The sequence below is a fragment of the Phaethon aethereus genome (genome assembly GCF_964289735.1).
Source record: "Phaethon aethereus genome assembly, chromosome: Z".
In the NCBI taxonomy this organism is placed as follows: Eukaryota; Metazoa; Chordata; class Aves; order Phaethontiformes; family Phaethontidae; genus Phaethon; species Phaethon aethereus.
This window is the reverse complement of record NC_138577.1, coordinates 9,435,969-9,458,062: the sequence shown is the minus strand read 5'-3', so window position 1 is coordinate 9,458,062 and position 22,094 is coordinate 9,435,969.

Sequence of the window (22,094 nt, the reverse complement as noted above, 5' to 3'; positions counted from 1 at the left end):
GATTGGATATTAAGAAAAATTTCTTCACTGAGAGGGTGGTCAGGCATTGGAACAGGCTGCCCAGGGAGGTTGTAGAGTCGCCATCTCTGGAAGTGTTCAAAAAACGTGTGGATGTGGCGCTTCAGGATATGGTTTAGGGGACATGGTGGTGCTGGATTAATGGTTGGACTTGATGATCTTGAAGGTCCTTTCCGACGTTGGTGATTCTGTGATTCTGTGATTCCTTCCTTCCTTTTTCTTATTCTCTCTCTCTTTCACTCTTTCTTTCATTCTTTGTTTTCTTGCTTCTTGGTCTTACTACCTTCCTTCAAACCAAGATTATTCCAACAATTTATTAAAAATTTATTTAGACACTGTCTAAATCAAAGCTAAAATTCTGGTAAAAGAGTCATGATTAAGTCTTTGAAGCTTAAATGAAGGAAGTTATATTGTCCAGTATGTCCAATGGGAAATTTATGCTTCAGATATTTGGTTTACGATGCCATATAATCTTCAAAAAATAAAAATCCAAAAAATAAATATCTGGGATTTAATAGCTGTCTACTTCCCAAAAAAAGAAGTGTTTTTCCTTTTTAAAATAAAATAAATTAATAGTTTAAACTACTGTAACTCATTAATTCTAAGTTGAACTCCTTATTTGAATGAGTACTAATGGTCCTCTGTTAGCATTTTAAAATATTAAAAATACGCATTCAAAATATACAGCATATATAAATAGTACACTTTACTTATTCTTTAACTAGTATAAACATGGAGCACTCTGTGTCTAAAATAAATCTTGCAATTTCCATGTGTGATGGTATTGAAGGTGGTGAAATATTTTTTTATGATTAAAAAATCATTAAAAAATGATTTTTTAATCATAAAAATTTACACTCAAAAAAATGAGTGTGGTCCAAATTACAGGTTTTTATGGAAAAGGTGCATTTGGAAGTGAAACGTAATTGGGAAGTTCAGTCCTAGATTCAAATTTGAATGCTTTTCTGAAGGTCTGAAAGATCTTTGAAAGTCTTTTTTTTTTTGAAAACAAAAGGCTTTGCAGCTAATTTTCAAAAAACTTACCCCCTTAGCTTTTATGTATTTCTAAACTTTCCTAACAGTACATTAAAAGTGTCATTTAACCTACTAGATCTGAAGTGTTAAATATCTCCATATGATGTCTTAAATGCAAACAACAAAATATTCCAAAATTGTAATTGGAAATGAGGAAGTGAAAGAGATTGTAAACCTGAACTGAAACTGATTTTCCAATTTCAGCTTCCCATTACGCAGAAGCATAAAAGACAACAGAAAAAGGAGATCAGATTCTTCATTAAAAAATTGAGAACCAAATTACTCAAAATAGAGTCACTATCTGGAAAGGGGGAAGGTTGCAGACAACTTGGGGAATTCATATAGGGGGAAGTTATGCTTAACCTTTCCTCTGGAAAGGTGGGAGAGGGGGCCTGGTATTTTTTATTCTTTCTATAAAACTTCATGATATTGGAAAAAGGGAAAGATTTTGTGATCTAAGGTGGAATTTAACCAGACAAAGAAACATCTCTTTTTTATATTCTCAGCTTTACTTTCATGTTTTTCCCCTTTAATGTTAAATGGGTCATAGGACTTACAACCTACCCACCTTTTAAAACTATCCATGCTTCCTTCTGCTGCCTGAGATAACCAGCAGTGATTAGAATCGCTTAATATTTCAGGCAGAGGTGTGGGGTGGAAATGTTCTAGCTTATTGGTAAGCAAAGTAGGCAGTGCTGGTCTCACTTGTAGCAGGAAGATGAGTGGTTTAGCATCAGACATTATATACTTGGAAGAAATAAAAAAAATCAGGAAAAATATAAATAAAAAAGAGTGCAAAGTTTTATTGTCAAGCGCGGCTGTCACTTCATGAAACCAGAGTCATATATAAGATATATGTGACATACTAATAGGAAGTAATTTACCCAAGGATGTTTTTGTGCCTTGAAGTGCCTTCAACATTTCTGCTTTGAAAACTTTGCAAGTGTGTATGCATCAGAGCAGTTACTGAGGCGCTGAAGTTCCCAATTTGTGCACAATGTGACTTTTATAATGCTATTAAACTCATCTCATGGAAAGCGGTGTGCACAAAACAATGATACATGAGATCTCAAGGAGGCTGCTGAGCAGGGGAGAAGGCTGGAGTAAGGAGAAAGCTTTTATAAAGTCACTTTGAGAGTGCACCTCCGCTCCAGAAACCTTCTGTTTATTCACATTGGAAATTATCTCCTGCGCTTTGGGCTGAGATTCATGCTGCTTGCATTCCTCACCCCCCTGTATAATAAATTACATACAATTTTTTTTCTCCCTCTTTAAAGTAAATTTAGTGTTGATGAGATGCAGCAGACTGACAGCCCTGGTAATTGAACTCATGTATTTATCTCTAGCATGGGGCAGTGACAGCCCAAGATTCCCTCCAGTCCCATGAGCTCTAATGTGAAGGGATGGCCTCAGATGAGGACATAGCATCTGTAACTCTACTGGTCATGCAATCAGCAATAAAATCGCACCATTTTTCAGCTGAAGTGTGACCTTTTTCTCTCTTACCCTTGCTCCTGCCTTGCCCACCTGCCCTGCTCTTTTCTCTTTGGCATCTAGACTGTAAATTCAGCGGAATTTTTGTAACCCGTGTGAGCAGTAGCATACCCTTGGAGCCCCGTTCTGGGTACAGAGATTTCAAGGAGTTTTTTGGAACGCAGGTAAACCCCACAAATATATTATTGAAAATGTCATCTTTCCTCATTGTTGCATACTAGGACAGTTCTGAGCATTACTTTCGTCCCATAGGAGCCAAACTGAAGGCACCAGATTCATTTCCTACAGAAAATCTGTGAGATAGTGATAGACCCGGGGAGAGAGGATGCACAGATTTTCCTGTGTGATAGGAAAGTCTAAAACTGTGATTTTTCTTCATCCATTTGTAAAATACAAACAAACTCTGAGAACAAACAAATAAACCTCTTGCTGCGAAGTAAAATTCCCTGGAGGAAAAAGGCAACTGAGGGAGGTGAAGGTCAGTCCAAATATTTTGCTGTGATAAATCTGGAGAATTTAATTCAGAGTAAAACTATATATGATTTCTTCAATGCATTAAACCAATGATTTTTTAAGCTATTTTGAAATTTTGAAACAATTATCACATGTGGAAAGTATTGCTACGGAATATTTTGTCACCAATATTGTTTTTCACAGGTTTTCCTCCTGACGTGAAATTTGCTTGAAAACAATACATTTTTAAGCATTTCGAAAGATGTAATTTTCATCATCAGGCAGGCATTCTGACAACATTGCTTTGAACAGCTTTAAATGGCAGTGACTCTGGCTCTGAAACACTCTGCCCAATGTAAGGCATCTAAATTAGAAGTGTAGTTACTGTGGACTTCTGTTGTGTATGGAGAGAGAGAGAGCAAGCGAAAGAAATGCGGCCAAAAAACAACTGAGGACCTTCATATCTGACTCTCCAGTCTCCTCTGGTCACACTGGCGTAAATGAACCTATAGTAATTGTCGTGGTTTAACCCCATAAGGCAAATAAACACCACACGGCCACTTGCTCATTCCCCCTCCAGTGGGTTGGGAAAGAGAATCAGAAGAGTTAAAGTGACAAAACTCATGGGTTGAGATAAAGACAGTTTAATACGTAAAGCAAAAGCTCCGCACGCAAGCAGAGCAAAACAAAGAATTCATTCACCGCCTCCCATTGGCAGGTAGATGTTCCGTCATCTCCGGGAAAGCAGGGCTCCATCACTCATAATGGTTACTTGGCAAGACAAAACGCCATAACTTGGAATGTCATCCCCCCCTTCCTCTTCTGCCTCCAGCTTTATATGCTGAGCATGATGTCATGTGTTATGGAATACCCCTTTGGTCAGTTGGGGTCAGCTGTCCCAGTTGTGTCCCCTCCCAACTTCTTGTGCACCCCCAGCCTACTTGCTGGTGAGGTGTTGCGAGAAGCAAAAGAGGCCTTGATTCTGTGCAAGCACTGCTCAGCAGTAACAAAAAAGTCCTTCTATTATAAACACTGTTTTCGGCACAAATCCAAAACACAGCCCCACATACCCCACATACTTCATACTCAGAGCCCTGTCCAACCTGACCTTCAATGTTGCCATCCCAGGAAACATTCAAGGTCAGGCTGAATGAAGCTCTGAGGAACCTGATCTAGTTAAATATGTCCCTGCTCATTGCAGGGGGGCTGGACTAGATGACCTTTGAAGGTCCCTTCCAACCCAAACTATTCTATGATTCTGCTAGCTACTATGAAGAAAACTAACTCTATCCCAGCTGAAACCAGCACAGTAGTACAAGCTTCAGTTACCACACACGCATCCATCAGATCTGGTAGGCATGTGGAGCCCTTGTGGACTCCACTGTTTTGGCCATCCAGGTGAAGACAAACAAACATGTGGCTGCACAAGTCACAGTGAAGACTCTAGAATACATATTAGGATGGCCTTTTGCTTCATGAAGACTTAGGATGGATAGTCCTTAATCACGGACTTAAATACGTTGTTTGTACTCAGGCTTGCATCAAATAGCTAGGAACAACTAAAACCCAATACATTTAGGTTTGGGTATAGGAATATCTGTTTAGTTAGGAAAAGATAATAGTCTTGGTTCTCTCCTCTTTCTCCGCTGTCCTTCAGAGCTGATGTAGTTCAGCAGTAAATAAATGGTCTTACATTAAAGCAAGGAAAAAGCAGTGAAAGAAGGTGAGCCATGATAACTTAAGACCTACTCCTGAGATTCTGCAATTAATATATTACCTTTTGTTCATGCCTCCTTCCTCCTAAAGACACAGCTTGGGTCTTTGTCTGGGATTTGGACGTGGAAATCTCTATATATCACCTGCAGGCCCTATTTCTCCCCCCTCCCCTTCAGTTTTCTTAATGGTATTCAGGGAGAGTCAGACTTTGTATTTTTCACATGACATCGAGGCATTGTATTAAATATAGGATTTGGGACTTGGCAAATCAACAAGCACATTGTACTCCTATGGAGACAAAAGTGACTGAACAGTTTAGCCAGCCAACATACAGGCAAAAGTAATGCTCCACGGTAAGAGGATTGCCTGCTCTATTGTTGGGCCCACAACAGGAACCAACTTATTGCAACATTAATTTCCCATCTCACATCGAAGTTATTTAAGGGAGAAGACTAACAAGAAAACAGTGCCCACAGTTTAATCCTATTGTTACCCTGATGGATTTATATTTGCTGCTGGGTTGTAGGGGTGGAATGAGGCTGCTTTGTTATTATTTCAGCGATATATTTTGGGGGGAAAAACAACCCCAGGATTAGGAAAACATGGTTTCTGCTACCTTTAGATAGTCAGGAACTGCTGTTCTGTTAGTGTAGGTATAATATGACTAAAATGATATCTTAGTGATGCAGAAATTCTTCACCCTGGGATGATAGAAATATTTTTAACTGTAATTAAGACATGTGAAATGTCTCTTTTTTTGGCTACATCTGTTCTTATGACTTCATCTCATTTCTTATTCGCCTTTTTTTAATATGTATAGCAGCAGTTATAGCAGTACATGGGGCCAAGTGTAGTAGTTATTGCATGTTGGGCAGTTTCCTACTTTCTGCATCTTAGAAATATCTGTAGAAGTTCACCTATAGGTGTATATTTTCTCTGTAACCCCAAGGTGTGACATTAGTTAGTTTTGCAGTTATAGGCAACTGCTTTACAGTTTAACTGCTTTAACTGCTTTATTCAACAACAGCAGATATCTCCAATAGACTAGCCATTTAAATATTTAGTTATACAGGTCTGGACTAGGTTTCAGAGCCTCTAGTGATCCTTTTTAACACAAAGCTATTTAACTCTACCTGCAGAGAAAAGCCATCACATCTTTGGATTACCAAGCAGATACACTGTAGATTCAGTTTAGCCAAATCTTCAGCTGATGATAATTCCACTAAAGTCATTAAGTGTCACAGTGACTTGCATAAGTAAGAAAACTAGACCTGCAACTTCTACGGCTTTTTTTGAAAGTGATTGTTCCTTTTGAAGGTATTCACGGTCAGACTGAATAGTACAGGAAAAAGTCAGGAGTTCTCATTGTTTGTGCTGAAATCACAAATCTAGGTCATTTACAAGTTGTCACCATTTCTTGTGCTTAGCAATTCCAGACAAATTTTGTTTGGAAAAAAAACCCACCACAAATGTTTTGGGGTGAAAATTACCACCATTTTTTTTTTTTCCCCCCAGAAGTGTCTACTTATTATATTGTTTAATTTGCTGAAACACATTACCTGCAAATGTACACTCAACATTTTAACCTTAATTATGCTTAAGGGGAAAAAATAGAAAACAAAAAAACTCCAACATTTTAAATTGCTTATGAACAGTGTTTACTCATTTTTCAGCCAATTTTAACTGAAAAACTATTTTTGCTGACAGGCAACAGGCTTAAAGCAAAATCTTTCTTCCTTGAGGCACATCCAAATGCTGTCTTCCTCTCTCTTTATTTGACTGCATCAGACTAGTGTTCTGAATGGCACCATGGCTCTTTCTAATGCTCCTCATTATGCCTTTTTATAATGTATATGGTTTTTTTCTCATGTATGCGTATTATGTTTTTTGCTGCTCAACACTTCATTCCGTACAGATGGAACACATGCAAGGGCCTGTCAGCCTGACAGTCTTTCTCAGTCTTCTTTAAAAATAATCTCTCTAAGTATTTCTTGATCCAGATCTCTGCCTTATGCTCTTTGTAGCAAGGAACATATCTGATATGTAAGTACAAAGAGTTCCTTTCTACAATTAGTAAAAGCATTTTCAAGGGTTGAAATCTGATACACAGTTCTCAAAAAAGCCAAAAATATGTAAAATATCAACCAGTCCTGTCTGCATAATCCTGGTGCTAGCCTAAAGTTTTTATACCCCCCAAATACCTTCCTTCACATAGATCTGAAGCACAGCTGTTGGAAGTGTCTGTTTGTACAATTTTAAGTCCTGTGTGAGGTCCCCAATCTCCTCTTATAGCCTGTTCCTGAACTTTAGTAGCCATCGACTTCCAGCCCAACTCTGGAATCTTTGATCAGAAATTACTGCAGATCCCAGCTCAGTGGCTCATTTGCACTTAACATAACTATAACTATTTAAAAATTATGAATTTGGGATTAATGTCACCTAATTTTAGTTATCTGCAGGGTAAGTGTCTACATATGACCTGAACTCTAGTTGCTAGATTGTGGGACTCCACAGAGGGATTACTCAGATTAAATGCTGTGCCTACTTCAAGCAGAGCTTGATTATTCTCCAGAATACGCTGGCTGTACCTGGAAAGGATCCCAAGTGTTAAGCTCATATTGAAGGATAGAAGGCACTTGGAAGTCCTGTATCCTATCAGTCAGCCCAGCATGGATGCCTTGGATAGCCAGTTGTCAGTGCATGTAACTGAGCTGAGCCCTAGATGTCCAGAAATTTCTGAGCTGTCTTGGTTCTCCCCTGGAGTCAGCAAGGAGAGAGAGATGGGAGGAGTTGGCTTTGGGAGGTGGGTATCGTCGCCTCTTCACTGTAAAGGAAAATTACGTGCCTAACTTTTAAGACGGCTGAAGTGGTCTGCTCTGAAACCCACTCTTGGTTGCCTATGTAGGATGACATCAACTTTTTAATAGTGTTTTTAAAGAATCAAATCCTTCTGTCATGCCTTGAAAGTGAATATTAATGTACTTTGGTTTGGGAGGTTGTTTCTGGCCTTGCGTCGTAGAGGATCCTAGGGCTGTTGCCTGCTTATTTCAATGTTTCTTTATCTGAGCAGTGGATAATAATCTCACAGGGATTTTGTTATTTATTATTAACACTGATATAACACTGATTATGTACAAACATATTTAGAATCACATTATGCTAGATGTTGTAAAAATAAATCAAATGGTACAATTTCTATCCTGTAGAACTTGCAGCTTGAAAGAAAATATGTAACAAAAGTATCCTAATAAAAAGGTGAGGTTGGTAAGGAGGAACAAAATTAATCATACAAAATCCATAGCCAGTGAGCAGTAGCAATAATAAGTTATTACATGATATTTTTCAGTGCTTTAACATTTTTGGATGACAGTCTCTAGACAGGCTAATGCCAGTGTAAGTGAATCATATAGGGGATGAGTGTTTGTAAGCAGATTTGCTATATTTGGGAGAATAAATGTTTCTGTTATGCAAAAAAAAAAATCCCAAACATATATGCTTTGAAATCTTTGGAACAGAATTCCATTTATATTTAGTAGAAGTCATTGTTATGGAAACGAATTACTTCACATTTGATGCGCAACAGTTCAGCAAAAAGATTATAAACCTATTTTGATTTTTTTTAAAGGAAACATTTTTGCAGTGCTTATAGTTAAGTTTGGTCTAGTGGATTTGATTGGAGAAAATATATGCCATGACAAGGGAAACAGATTAGCTGTGCGGGAAAGGGAATATATGTTAGACTAAAACAAACAAACAAAATGTACAAGAAGTCTACACAAATTTAACACACAACCTTCTCTCTAGAACAGTGTTATGCTGTCATGAGTTAGGTACTAAGGCACCCAAGCTAGCAGTGCAGTTATCCTAAACAACATCCACAGCTATCAGAGAACAACAGTCACTTATTGAGAATTATTTGCAACATAGCTGGGGTGAATCTCAAGATTTGATCCCAAAAAGACTAGATAGGTGCTTGAGTTTGTGCATCAGGAGCTGATGTAGCTGGTTTAATCAGCCAATATAATGTAATTTACTAATTTACATGTATACATATGTACTTACCTATGCAGGACTGTGACCTAAAGCCACAACACAAGTAAGCATAATAGACTCAATCACCTGTTTAAGAACAGGATCATATTTACGTGCTCTCCTAACTAGAACATGAAGTCCAAGTGTTGTAGGAACATCTGTACTATACAAACTTCAGTTTGTATCCTGTAGTCTATACGTGAAGTATCCAGCTAAATGAAAAATGTGTATGGCTGATGCGGGAACAAAACAGATACGGGATCTGTGCAAAGCACAGCCTGATGTTTCCCGTTGGGATTGTTGAGCTGGTTCTCTCTTACAGGGAGTTCCAATTGCATAAAGATGCAGCCATTACTCTACCTGTGCAAAGACTGCCAACATAATGCATACTTGCTAAAATTAAATAATACCATTTTTGTACAACACCATGTGCACCAGTCCATGTTAACAGAGGAGGTCCCAGACAACTGGAGGTTTGACAATGTGACACCCATTGACAAGAAAGGCTGGAAGGAGGACCAGGGGAACTACAGGTCTGTCAGCCTGACCTCGGCACCAGGGAAGATTGTGGAGTGGTTCACCTTAAGGGCGCTCACAAGGCCTGTGCAGGACAACCAGGAGATCAGGCCCAGCCAGCATGGGTTCATGAAAGGCAGGTCCTGCTTGACCAACCTGATCTCCTTCTATGACCAGGTGACTCACCTAGTGGATGAGGGAAAGTCTGTGGCTGTTGTCTACCTGGACTTTAGTAAGGCCTTTGACAGTGTCTCCCACAACATTCTCCTGGAGAAACTGGTGGTTACTGGCTTAGAAAGGTGTACTCTGCTGGATAAAGAACTGGATGGATGGACAAGCCCAGAGAGTTGTGGTGAACAGAGTTAAATCCAGTTGGCGGCTGGTCACAAGCGGTGTTCCCCAGGGCTCAGTTTTGGGTCCAGTCTTGTTTAATATATTTATTGATGATCTAGATGAGGGAATCGAGTGCTCCCTCAGTAAGTTTACAGATGACACCAAGTTGGGCGGGAGTGTTGATCTGCTGGAGGGTAGGAGGGATCTAGACAGGCTGGATTAATGGGCCAAGGCCAACTGTATGAAGTTTAACAAAGCCAAGTGCCTGGTCCTGCACTTCGGTCACAACAACCTCATGCGACACTACAGGATCGGGGAGGAGTGCCTGGAGGGTTACCCAGCAGAAAAAGACCTGGGGGTGCTGGTTGACAGCTGGCTGAATATGAGCCAGCAGTGTGCCCAGGTGGCCAAGGCGGCCAATGGCATTGTGGCCTGTATCAGCAATAGTGTGGCCAGCAGGAGTAGGGAAGTGATCGTGCCCCTGTACTCGGCACTGGTAAGGTCACACCTCAAATCCTCTGTTCAGTTTTGGGCCCCTCACTACAAGAAGGACATTGAGTTGCTGGAGCATGTCCAGAGAAGGGCAATGAAGCTGGTGAGGGGTCTGGAGCACAAGGTTTATGAGGAGCATCTGAGGGAACCGGGGTTGTTCTGTCTGGAGAAGAGGAGGCTGAGGGGAGACCTTATCGCTCTCTACAGCTATCTGAAAGGAGGTTGTGGTGAGGTGGATGTTGGTCTCTTTTCCCAAGTAACCGGCGATAGAATGAGAGCAAATGGCCTCAAGTTGCACCAGGGGAGGTTTAGATTGGATATTAAGAAAACTTTCTTTACTGAGAGGGTGATCAAGCATTGGAACAAGCTGCCCAGGGGGGTGGTGGAGTCACCATCACTGGAAGTGTTCAAAAAACATGTAGACATGGCACTTGGTGACATGGCTTAGTGGTCATGGTGGTGTTGGGTTGATGGTTGGACTTGATGATCTTGAAGGTCTTTTCCAACGTTAATGATTCTGTCATTCTGTAATTCTGTGATGTATTAGCATAATCAGCCACACTAAGTTCATATACTAACCCTGTTTTATAAGGCAAAAAAGAATATGCAAGTGGGATTTATTTCACTGAACTTCTAGTGTCTAAGTTATGGGCTTCTCCATTTGAATTACTCATATAAACAGGCTGTATAGTCAATAGAGAGCAGTATGCTGAGGGTGTGATTGGTCTGTCATATTTTAGATGTCAGCAACATCCTATAGGTGCCTCTATCTGTGCACTGATAGAGTGGAGTTAGGTCCTATGACCTACAGAGATGGATATATCAACTTGTCCATGGGTGAGTAAGTCCCACCTTCATTTCTATTAAACCTCTATGCAATATGTGACATGTGATAAAGTCATTGACTAAAAAGGTTTATATTTGTTTAATTATCATCATTGCATAAATACATTGGTCAACTATAGCTGTTTCAAGAGGAGTAGTTCTGATAAAGGCTGCTGCTCTATTTTTTGCTTGTTGTGGATTCCCTGGTGTTTCATGAGATGTGGTGTTACTAAGGTTTCACTTGCAGTGCCTCCTTCTTGTATCTGGGCCAATGGTTTCTTTAAATGTGTAGAAACTTAGTATTTTTTGTTACTTTTATCCATCTGACAAAAGTGATTGAAATGTGCTAATGGAGTCAAAAACTACTGAAATGGAGACTGAAAATCTGACATTTATGCTTTGTGATCGTAAGCACTGAATCTCCTTAGTAAATTGCTGAAAAACTACAGCAACCCCTCAAAGTTGCCCAAAAATCTAGGAATAGTTTGAAGTCTACAAATCATGACACTGATTTCTTAACTTGTGTGTTATATGTATTCTTCTCCCTTGCTCCCTAAATCTATTGCCTGCTTTACCCATTAAAACCCAACCATTTAAATACACAAAACTGGGAATGGGTAGTGTCTCAGTCTTGCCTGTCATAATGGAGTACTTCTCTTGGTTGTTCTTTAGGTGTTATCATACTCGATCTACTAAATAGTAGTGACAAACTGCAAACACCATGGAAAGTTGCATTGATTTTAATATTAATTCAAGAACAAACAAGATAGATTTTTTCTTTAAGTTGGGGGAACAAAACACAGCATAGAAATTGAACATAAACAGAGTTGGGATCTGCAATTCATTTTTCTTGTTTACTATAGGGTTGGGCCTAGTTAAGTTTCAAAAATGCTAATGAAGAAATAAATTAGGTAGCAATTTTCCAAGGCAATATCTCATTGGTTTTGTATTTGTTTACTTTTATCTATATTTATCCTTGTTAACCCCTTTTCTCCTGGCCATTCAATTTCGTTCATGTTGTTTTTTCTCTCTTTCTATATTTGCTTATTTGTTTGGTATGATTACATTTATATGTTTCCAAGAAATAAATACCTATACTTCATAGAAAAGAAAGAAGACAGGAGAGGGAAATAATCCCCTTTGAGGGTCCTGTATTCTATTCTTGACTTACTGTCAGGTAAATAACATCACTCAGAACTGGATTTCCAAAATGTTCTTGACATTTGACTAGCTCTATTCATACTAAAGTCAACGGTAGTTCATTGAAGCCAGTGAGATCAGACTTAGGCCAGCAGTAATCACTTTTGAAAATTCCATCCTTAATCTTCAATAATTTCTATTGACCTTTGTGAGAAGCTTCTCTGGAAAGAAACTTTAATTGTAATGAAACTTGAAAACAAGAGTCAAATTAAGATTTTTTTTTTTTAAGCCAAGCTATATACTCATAAGTTTAAATATAACTCTCCTGTACGTATATTTTTTTTTCAGAGAGTATTATATTCACCGTCATAAAAAAAAGTTTATGAGTAAATTATTGCGTGGCATGAAAGGGATATGGCTCAATGTAATGTCATAGCACTATACTTCCCTTAAGTTTTGCTCTTGTCAACATACTTAGCACATGGGCATTGGTCTGGGTAGAGGAAAGACAATGCACTTGCATCAGAAAATTCATCTGCAATGCAATTCTTTTCCATTCCACAGGATTGTCACCATTAAGAAGTCAATTTTCAAACCCCATATAGTGACTTTGAGAATGATACTCGAGGACCTGCTGATATAAAACCTATCATTATCAGGTCAATCATTTCCCAGAGGAGTGACAGATATTCAACATTATTTTCAGAGATAAATGAATAGTCTTCATCACAGCTCCTCTCCTTGTTGGCAATTTCAGTAAAGAGGCCAAGAGGTGAATAGCCTGCAGAACTTGTTCTCTTTTTTTCATGCCTGGGGTTGACTTTTTTCAGTTAAAGACCTTTTGGAGAAAGTTTGCCCTCTCACAGCCTTTTTGCAAAAAGTTGCAATATATGTGAATTTTGAACAACCAGCAACACCCATTGCTAAAGGGCAGGAGCTAACCAGGGAAAGGTCATTCCAATTCAGAAAGGGCTTTGATATTTCAGAATAGCTGACTTTGTTATGAACTGAAGGAGAACCTCACATTTCAAATTCTTTGTGTAAGAGAAAAAATCTCGTGGTCCCCAGGAAACCCACCAGAAGAGCCATCTTGAAGGTATGAATACAGGAAACTCTTGGGAGGTTGGCTCTACTGAGGTTCCACAAGTTTTCTATTTCTCTTATCCCACACGTTACAATGGGAAGCCAGTTTGATGAGTAGCAGGATGAGGAGGGGCCAAGGTGTTTAGGAACTGAAGCTCCAATAGCTTCCAAGCTTTCGTCTCCCCTTCCATGTAAAGAGGCACAGTGGGATCCCAGCAATCCCCATAGCCAACTAACAGAAGATGGAGAGACACACTGACCTAAGAGAAGACAATTTTTAATGGAACCCAGTCATAGATTTCAACACAACTCTGTCAACATTCAACAGCTGCCATAAAACATTTATATTTCTATGAGTCATCACCTCCTGAGGGAATAACATTCCTCAGGGAGTTTCCAATGAGCAATTAAACAGGGTGCAGCACGTCTAGGGTTTAGGTTTTGGTTTTTGTTTTTTGTTTTTTAATTTATTGCTATTCTATGTTAGCTGCCTGAACATAAATTTAGGAGCCACCTGAGGTACAGGGACACAGCTTTATCAATACTTTCCATGCTTATTTATTCTTTAGTTTGTTTTTCACAATAGTTTACTAGCATAAACATTTATTAGCATATACATTCAATGGCAAATACAAAGTAGATTCAGCCAATTTTTTTTTTTTTCAGAACTGGAAAGCGAGTGTGGCTCCCTTCTATGCTAGATGTGTAACTGGCAATAGATTAAAAAAGCTTTCTAAAAATAAGTATTTATAAATGTTTCTTGAACAGAGTGACAGAGCTCTAAGACATTGGGAAAAAAACCAACAGCACACTTACATGTGAAAACATGTTTTTTAATGGTTATTATATTTCTGTTTAGATTGTTTCTTCTTGCATGTCCATCAGTCAACACATCAATTAGATTGTTAAACAGCTCCAGGCAGATTAAGACTTTTATTTTACTTTTTGGAAAGACTCATGCCTTTGAAATGAAACAGGTCAATATACGTTCCACATGTAAACTAGATACGTCCCCTGCCCGAAACCTCCTGTGGAGGTCTCTCTGTAGCTGCCATATCTCTCTGACAATGCCCAGATACTCACAAATTGAGGATGGCCCTTTTTTCCACTCTGCTGAAGTTTTCCCCTGCCAGCCCATGATTTCCTACCTTCCTTTATATACTCTCTAAAACCTACATCAAGACCTCATTCCTTGAAAGAAGAAAAGGTGCCTGTTTCCTGCTCAGCACCACTTTAACAAGCCTCGTTCTGAATAAACATCATCCATCACATAACTGTGTGATTTATACTTTTCATCTAGGAAGGTGTGATGATCCAGGCACCAAATGCACGCTAAGCTCCCTTAGGGAATTAATTCACCCTTATGAAACTTCCTCTTCCAACTCCATTTCTCATTAGAATTAATGTTTCCTTTTTCTCCTTCATCCTCTCCCATATTTTACTGTCTCCACTCTTCCTCCTATGCATCAAGTATTTTACCTCACTCTTCCTACATTAAAAAAAAATGCTTTATTACAGGCAATGTTTCAATTAACTTTTCTAAGTAAAATGACTGTATTAGGCAAAAGTTTGTGTAGTAGCCAATAAAATGTCAGTTAATATTGAACGCAGGCTTGGACTAACTTGCAACCCAATAAGTTATTATGTGCAAATGTTACAACTTGATTTTGAAGAGAATACACATGTATGATGAAGCCATTTTATGGCTGAGTGATTGATTACAGCATTCTGATCCATCTTGACAAGATAAACTCAGATAAAAGAATCTGCTGATATTTAAGACTTGACAATTGATTATCTAGACTACTGTAAAAATGATTTTATAATTCTCTTTATTTAAGTGGGGTTTTTTTGAAAGTAGTAAAACATATTTTCTAGAGTAACTGACTATGATCAGAAACTCTTCTTGCTAGCTAGCAGTAAATTCCACTAAGAAATAAAATTGAGACAAATCAAACATTATTGGTTGTCCTTGCTTCTCGAAGCTGTTGTATGAAAGCTAGTCAAATGGTAACTTGTTTTTCTGTTAAAATTTTAAACCTTTTATTGTGCTTAAAAATATTTTATGGGCTAAAGGGAAATGTAGCAAATATGTGAAGTTAAGAATTTATTATTAATAAAATTGAAATCTTAACAGTATAACTAGACAAATACTATTACTTCAGAATTATTTATTACAGAAGAATAAAATAAAGAATACTTTTACCAAGGAAAAAACCTCAGTAATATAGCAAAGCAGTTATACTTGTTATAAACACAGAAGTACCTGCCCTTTTTAAGAGTGTTATGGTCATTCTTCCACTGTCCATCTGCATCCTATGACACCAGTTTTCCTCAAGCAAGAGAACATTTGGAACAGGTCATCAGTGTTGTAAGTTCTCTAATTGGAAAAGGGTGATGTTAATGAGGTTTATTCTTTCTTCCTCCTTTTTAGGGGAATTGGCATGGGCTGGTTTTGTATTTTCTATCATCCTTATACACCATGATCTTTCTTCTTTGTTTCCAGCTTCATATTACATCCCAGTTTACTATGCATAGTGTGTTCTACACATGCTCGATATTTGTTCTTTGCTGTCTTTGCTACCCCTACACCTGATTTCACCCAGCTCCAAGTCTTCACTTCTTTCACCACTGGTGACCTGTTTATAGCCTTGGGGTCCAGAACTAGGATGTGAGCAGGATCCATTTCTCCTAACTTAACCTATTAAAAGTTAAAACTAATCTTTGATTGAGAAGAGTGAGAAAGAGACAGAGAAGCACTTCCAAAGGATGAAAAATAGCCTAAATTGTATGATTTGAATTACATACTGGAGGCTCTTGTTTTTCTTACTTTCTGAGTGTTATAACCCTTCTTTAGGCACCAGCTACAGCAGGAGCTTATACTCCTTACTTCAGTAAGGATATATAATGACATGACTATCCCATCAACCCCTTCTGCTTTCATTCTGTTAATATGGATCCCAGACTATGAAGAAAATATGAGGTTTTTCTGAAAACCAGTTTACACAATCTTTCCCCCTCATCTTCAATGTTTGCAAGTCTCTTTCATTGCCCTCAGATTCAACAATTTTAATTTAGTTGAAAAGAAAGGAAAACCAGTAACCACCCAACCCAAAGTAGTTTTCTAGAAAGTTCCTGTTGACTTCCCTGAGAACTGGCTTATTCTGTATTTATTGCTGTATTCAGGCTTTCTGGACTTCACACAAATATTACCTAAACTGGTGATCTGGAAAACAATCTGTTTTGGTGACATGGCTCCAGGAGTAAGCCAAATTTCTACCACCGGAACTTTTTTCTTCTATCACTCTTAGTTCTGTTTAGTCTCATTAATACAGTGAAACATATTGCTCCAGAAACAATTAGAGCCATAAAAGTTTGTGTCTCTGCTCCAACTCATTTTCTGTTCCTAACCTTGGGCAAAATTTTTAGTCATTATTTCCTTCCATCTCTAATACGTTAAATAGGGAAACTGGTGTAGCCTGATATCAAAGATAGCAAATTTCAAGATTCTGGAACCATCTAACTCCCATATGAATAATGATCTGCATATCTCTACACATATAAATAATCATAATAAATGTTGTAATAGGTAATAATGCATTTTCTTGCTGTGCCTATTCTTTCAAATGGAGTACAGCCAGAAAAACAACAGTAATTGGTATGAGTAATCAACCATCACAACAATGAAAGTTTCAACTGAAAATGAGTATCAGATGCTGAAAGAAAAATAGTGCAATAAATGGATAATATTAACCTAAAGGTGTGAAAAAGAAGCAAAATCCATTTCATCAACAATCTCCGAGATGATGAAGTTTGGCTTTTTTCTGAACTGGAAAATATATACCAAAAAATGTTTATCAGGAAAAAATAGTATTTCATCTCAAAATACTTTCCTTTAACAAAATAACAAAACTCCATCTTTATTCAAGTCATTAAAAATGTGTAAAAATTTACAATCTAAGACAAAATATTATGGCAACATGAAAATCATATTACAACAGAAATATCAAGTTTTTGTTCCACAAATACTGAAAAGAGGCATTACAATGCCACCAGAATCCTTCCCATATTACTTTAAATTGAACTGTAAATTAAATCAATCTGGTAGACGAAAAGCTGGACATGAGCTGGCAATGTGCACTCACAGCCCAGAAACCCAAACGTATCCTGGGCTGCATCAAAAACAGTGTGCTCAGCAGGTGGAGGGAGGGGATTCTGCCCCTCTACTCTGCTCTGGTGAGACCCCACCTGGAGTCCTGCATCCAGCTCTGAAACCCTCAGCCAAGATAGGCATGAACGACTTGGAGCAGATCCAGAGGAGGCCACAAAAATGATCAGAGGGATGGAACACCTCTCCTATGAGGAAAGGCTGAGAGAGTTGGGGTTGTTCAGCCTGGAGAAGAGAAAGCTCCAAGGACACCTTATTGCAGCCTGCCTGTACTTAAAGGGAGTTTAGAAGAAAGATGGAGACTGAGAGGAAACAATCTGGGAGGTTCCTGGAGTGTGTGGAGGATAACTTCCTGACACAGCTGGTGAGTGAGCCCACCAGGGGAGGTGCCTTGCTGGACCTGCTGTTTACAAACAGAGAAGGACTGGTGAGAGATGTGGTGGTCGGAGGCCGTCTTGGGCTTAGCGACCACGACATGAGAGAATTCTCAGTTGTGAGTGAAGTAAGGAGAGGGGTCAGCAAAACTGCTACCATGGACTTCCGGAGGGCAGACTTTGGCCTGTTCAGGTCACTGGTTGAGAGAGTCCCTTGGGAGACAGTCCTGAAGGACAAAGGGGTCCAGGAAGGCTGGACAGTCTTCAAGAAGGAAATCTTAAAGGCGCAGGAGCAGGCGGTCCCCATGTGCTGTAAGAAGAGCTGGCGGGGAAGGCGACCGGCCTGGCTGAACAGGGAGATTTTGCTGGGACTCAGGGAAAAGAGGAGAGTTTATCACCTCTGGAAGAAGGGGCAGGCAACTCACGAAGAGTACAAGGACCTCGTTAGGTCAAGCAGGGACAAAATTAGAAAGGCAAAAGCCCAGCTAGAGCTCAGTCTGGCCACAGTCGTAAAGGATAATAAAAAATGTTTCTACAAATATATTAACAACAAAAAGAGAGGCAAGGAGAATCTCCATCCCTTACTGGATATGGCGGGGAACATTGTCTCCAAGGACGAGGACAAGGCTGAGGTACTTAATGCCTTCTTTGCCTCAGTCTTTAATAGCCAGTCCAGATATCCTCAGGGTATTCAGCCCCCTGAGCTGGAAGACAGGGATGGAGAGCAGAATATACTCCTCATAATCCAGGAGGAAGCAGTCAAGGACATGCTAAACCACCTGGACACCCACAAGTCTATGAGGTCTGATGGGATCCACCCGAGAGTACTGAGAGAGCTGGCGAAGGAGCTTGCCAAGCCACTCTCCATCATTTATCAGCAGTCCTGGTTACCAGGGGAGGTCCCAGAAGACTGGAGGCTTGCCAATGTGACGCCCGTCTACAAGAAAGGCCGGAAGGAGGATCCTGGGAACTACAGGCCTGTCAGCCTGACCTCGGAACCAGGGAAGATTATGGAGCAGTTGGTCTTGAGAGAGCTCACAGGGCATGTGCAGGACAACCAAGGGATCAGGCCCAGCCAGCATGGGTTCATGAAAGGCAGGTCCTGCTTGACCAACCTGATCTCCTTCTATGACCAGGTGACCCGCCTAGTGGATGAGGGAAAGGCTGTGGACGTTGTCTACCTGGACTTTAGTAAAGCCTTTGACAGTGTCTCCCACAGCATTCTCCTGGAGAAACTGGTGGCTCGTGGCTTGGATGGGTTTACTCTTCGCTGGGTGAGGAACTGGCTGGATGGCCGAGCCCAGAGAGTTGTGGTGAACGGCGTTAAATCCGGCTGGCGGCCGGTCACAAGCGGTGTTCCCCAGGGCTCGGTTCCGGGGCCGGTCTTGTTCAATATCTTTATAGATGATCTAGATGAGGGAATCGAGTGCTCCCTCAGTAAGTTTGCAGATGACACCAAGTTGGGTGGGAGTGTTGATCTGCTGGAGGGTAGGAGGGCTCTGCAGAGGGATCTGGACAGGCTGGATCGATGGGCAGAGGCCAACTGTATGAGGTTTAATAAGGCCAAGTGCAGGGTCCTGCACTTTGGTCACAACAACCCCATGCAACGCTACAGGCTTGGGGAGGAGTGGCTGGAGAGCAGCCCGGCAGAAAGGGACCTGGGGGTGCTGGTTGACAGCTGGCTGAACATGAGCCGGCAGTGTGCCCAGGTGGCCAAGAAGGCCAACAGCGTCCTGGTCTGTATGAGAAATAGTGTGGCCAGCAGGAGCAGGGCAGGGATCGTGCCCCTGTACTCGGCACTGGTGAGGCCGCACCTTGAATCCTGTGTTCAGTTTTGGGCCCCTCACTACAAGAAGGACATTGCTGGAGTGCGTCCAGAGAAGGGCAACGAAGATGGTGAGGGGTCTGGAGCACAAGTCTTATGAGGAGCATCTGAGGGAACTGGGGCTGTTTAGTCTGGAGAAGAGGAGGCTCAGGGGAGACCTTATCGCTCTCTAGAAGTACCTGAAAGGGGGTTGTGGCAACGAGGGTGTTGGCCTCTTCTCCCAAGTAACTAGTGACAGGACGAGAGGAAATGGCCTCAAGTTGCACCAGGGGAGGTTTAGATTGGATATTAGGAAAAATTTCTTCACTGAGAGGGTTGTCAGGCATTGGAACAGGCTGCCCAGGGAGGTGGTGGAGTCGCCATCTCTGGAAGTGTTCAAAAAATGTGTTGATGTGGCACTTCAGGACATGGTTTAGGGAACATGGTGGCGCTGGATTAATGGTTGGACTTGATGATCTTGAAGGTCCTTTCCAACCTAGTGATTCTGTGGTTCTGTGACTTTTTAACAGGACCTGTAGCAATAGCACAAGGGGTAATGGTTTTAAACTAAAAGGAGGCAGATTTTGAGTAGCCATAGGGAAGCAATTTTTCACAGTGACAGTGGTGAAACACTGGCACAGGTTGCCCAGAGAGGTGGTAGATGTCCCATCCTTGGAACTGTTCAAGGTCAGGTTGGACAGGGCTTTGAGCAACCTGTGGTGGTTGAAGATGTCCCTGCTCATTGCAGGGAGGTTGAACTAGATGACCTTTAAAGGTCCATTCCAACCCAAAGATTCTATTATTCTATGATTCTCTTTCCTAAAGCTCTTCAATTTCTTATTTATCTTATCATCATCAAAGACATGGTGGGATGGCTGCTATGACTGGAGCATTGGAATGGAAGGATGCAGGTTCTTTAGGAAGGACAGGCAGGTAGACAAGGAGAGGATGTTATCTGCTATGTCAATGACCAACTGGAGTGCATGGAGCTCCACGTGGGAATGGATGAGAGACCGAGCAGATGAGGCTCTCTATAGACAGATAGGAGCGACCTCACATTCACACGTCCTCGCCCTCATGAGGGACTTCAACCAACTTGATATCTGTTGGGAGGACAACACAGCAGGGCATAAGCAATCCAGGAGGTTCCTGGAGTGCATTGTTGATAACTTTATTTTCCAAATGATACAGAAGCCAATGAGGAGAGGTGCTATGCTGGACCTTGTTCTCACCAGCAAGGAGGGGCTGATGGGGAATGTGGAGCTCAAGTGCAACCTTGGCTGCAGTGACCTGAAATGATGGAGTTCAAGATTAGAGCACACAGCAAGCTCACTACCATGGACTTCAGGAGAGCAGACTTAGGCTTATTCAGGAATCTGCTCGGTAGAGTACCATGGGATAAAGGCCTGGAGGGAAGAGGGGCCCAAGAAAGCTGGTTAATAGTCAAGGATCATCTCCTCCAACCTCAGGAGCGAAGCATTCCAACAAAGAGTAAGTAAGGCAAAAACACCAGGAGGCTTGCACGGGTGAACAAGGAGTTCCTGGACAAACTCCAACACAAAAAGGAAGCCTACAGAGAGTGGAAGCAAGGACAGGTAGCCTGGGAGGAATAAAGAGATATTGCCTGAGCAACCAGGGATCAGGTTCGGAAAGCTAAAACCTTGATAGAATTAAATCTGACTGGAGATGTCAAGGGCAACAAGAAAAGTTCTATAGGTACGTCAGTGATAGAAGGAAGACTAGGGAAAATGCGGGCCCTCTCCGGAAGGAAACAGGAGACCTTGTTACCCGGGATATGGAGAAGGCTGAGGTACTCAATGACTTTTTTGCCTCAGTCTTCACGGGCAAGTGCTCAATCCACACGACCCAAGATGCAGAAGGCAAAGGCAAAGACTGGGAGAATGAAGAACTGCCCACTGTAGGAGAAGATCAGGTTTGAGACCATCTAAGGAATCTGAAGGTGCACGAGTCCATGGGACCTGATGAGATGCATCTACGGGTTCCAGAGGGAACTAGTGGATTAAGTTGCTAAGCCACTATCCATCATATTTGAGAAGTCATGGCAATCTGGTGAAGTTTCCACTGACTGGAAAAGGGGAAACATAGCCCCCATTTTCAAAAAGGGAAAAAAGGAAGACCCGGGGAACTACAGACCAGTCAGTCTCATCTCTCTCCCGGCAAGATCATGCAGCAGATCCTCCTGGAAACTATGCTAAGGCACATGGAAAATAAGGAGGTGATTGGTGACAGCCAACATGGCTTCACTAAGGGCACATCATGCGTGATAAATTTGGTGGCCTTATACAATGGGATTACAGCGTTGGTGCATGAGGGAAGAGAGACTGACGTCACCCACCTGGACCTGTGCAAAGCATTTGACACTGTCCCACATGACATCCTTGTCTCTAAATTGGAGACAGGTGGATTTGATGGATGGACCACTCAGTGGATAATGAATTTGTTGAATGGTCACACTCAAAAAGTTGTGGTCAAGAGCTTGATGTCCAAGTGGAGATCAGTGATGAGTGGTATTCCTCAGGGTTCAGTATTGACACTGGCACAGTTTAACATCTTTGCTGGTGACATGGACAGTGGGATTGAGTGTACCCTC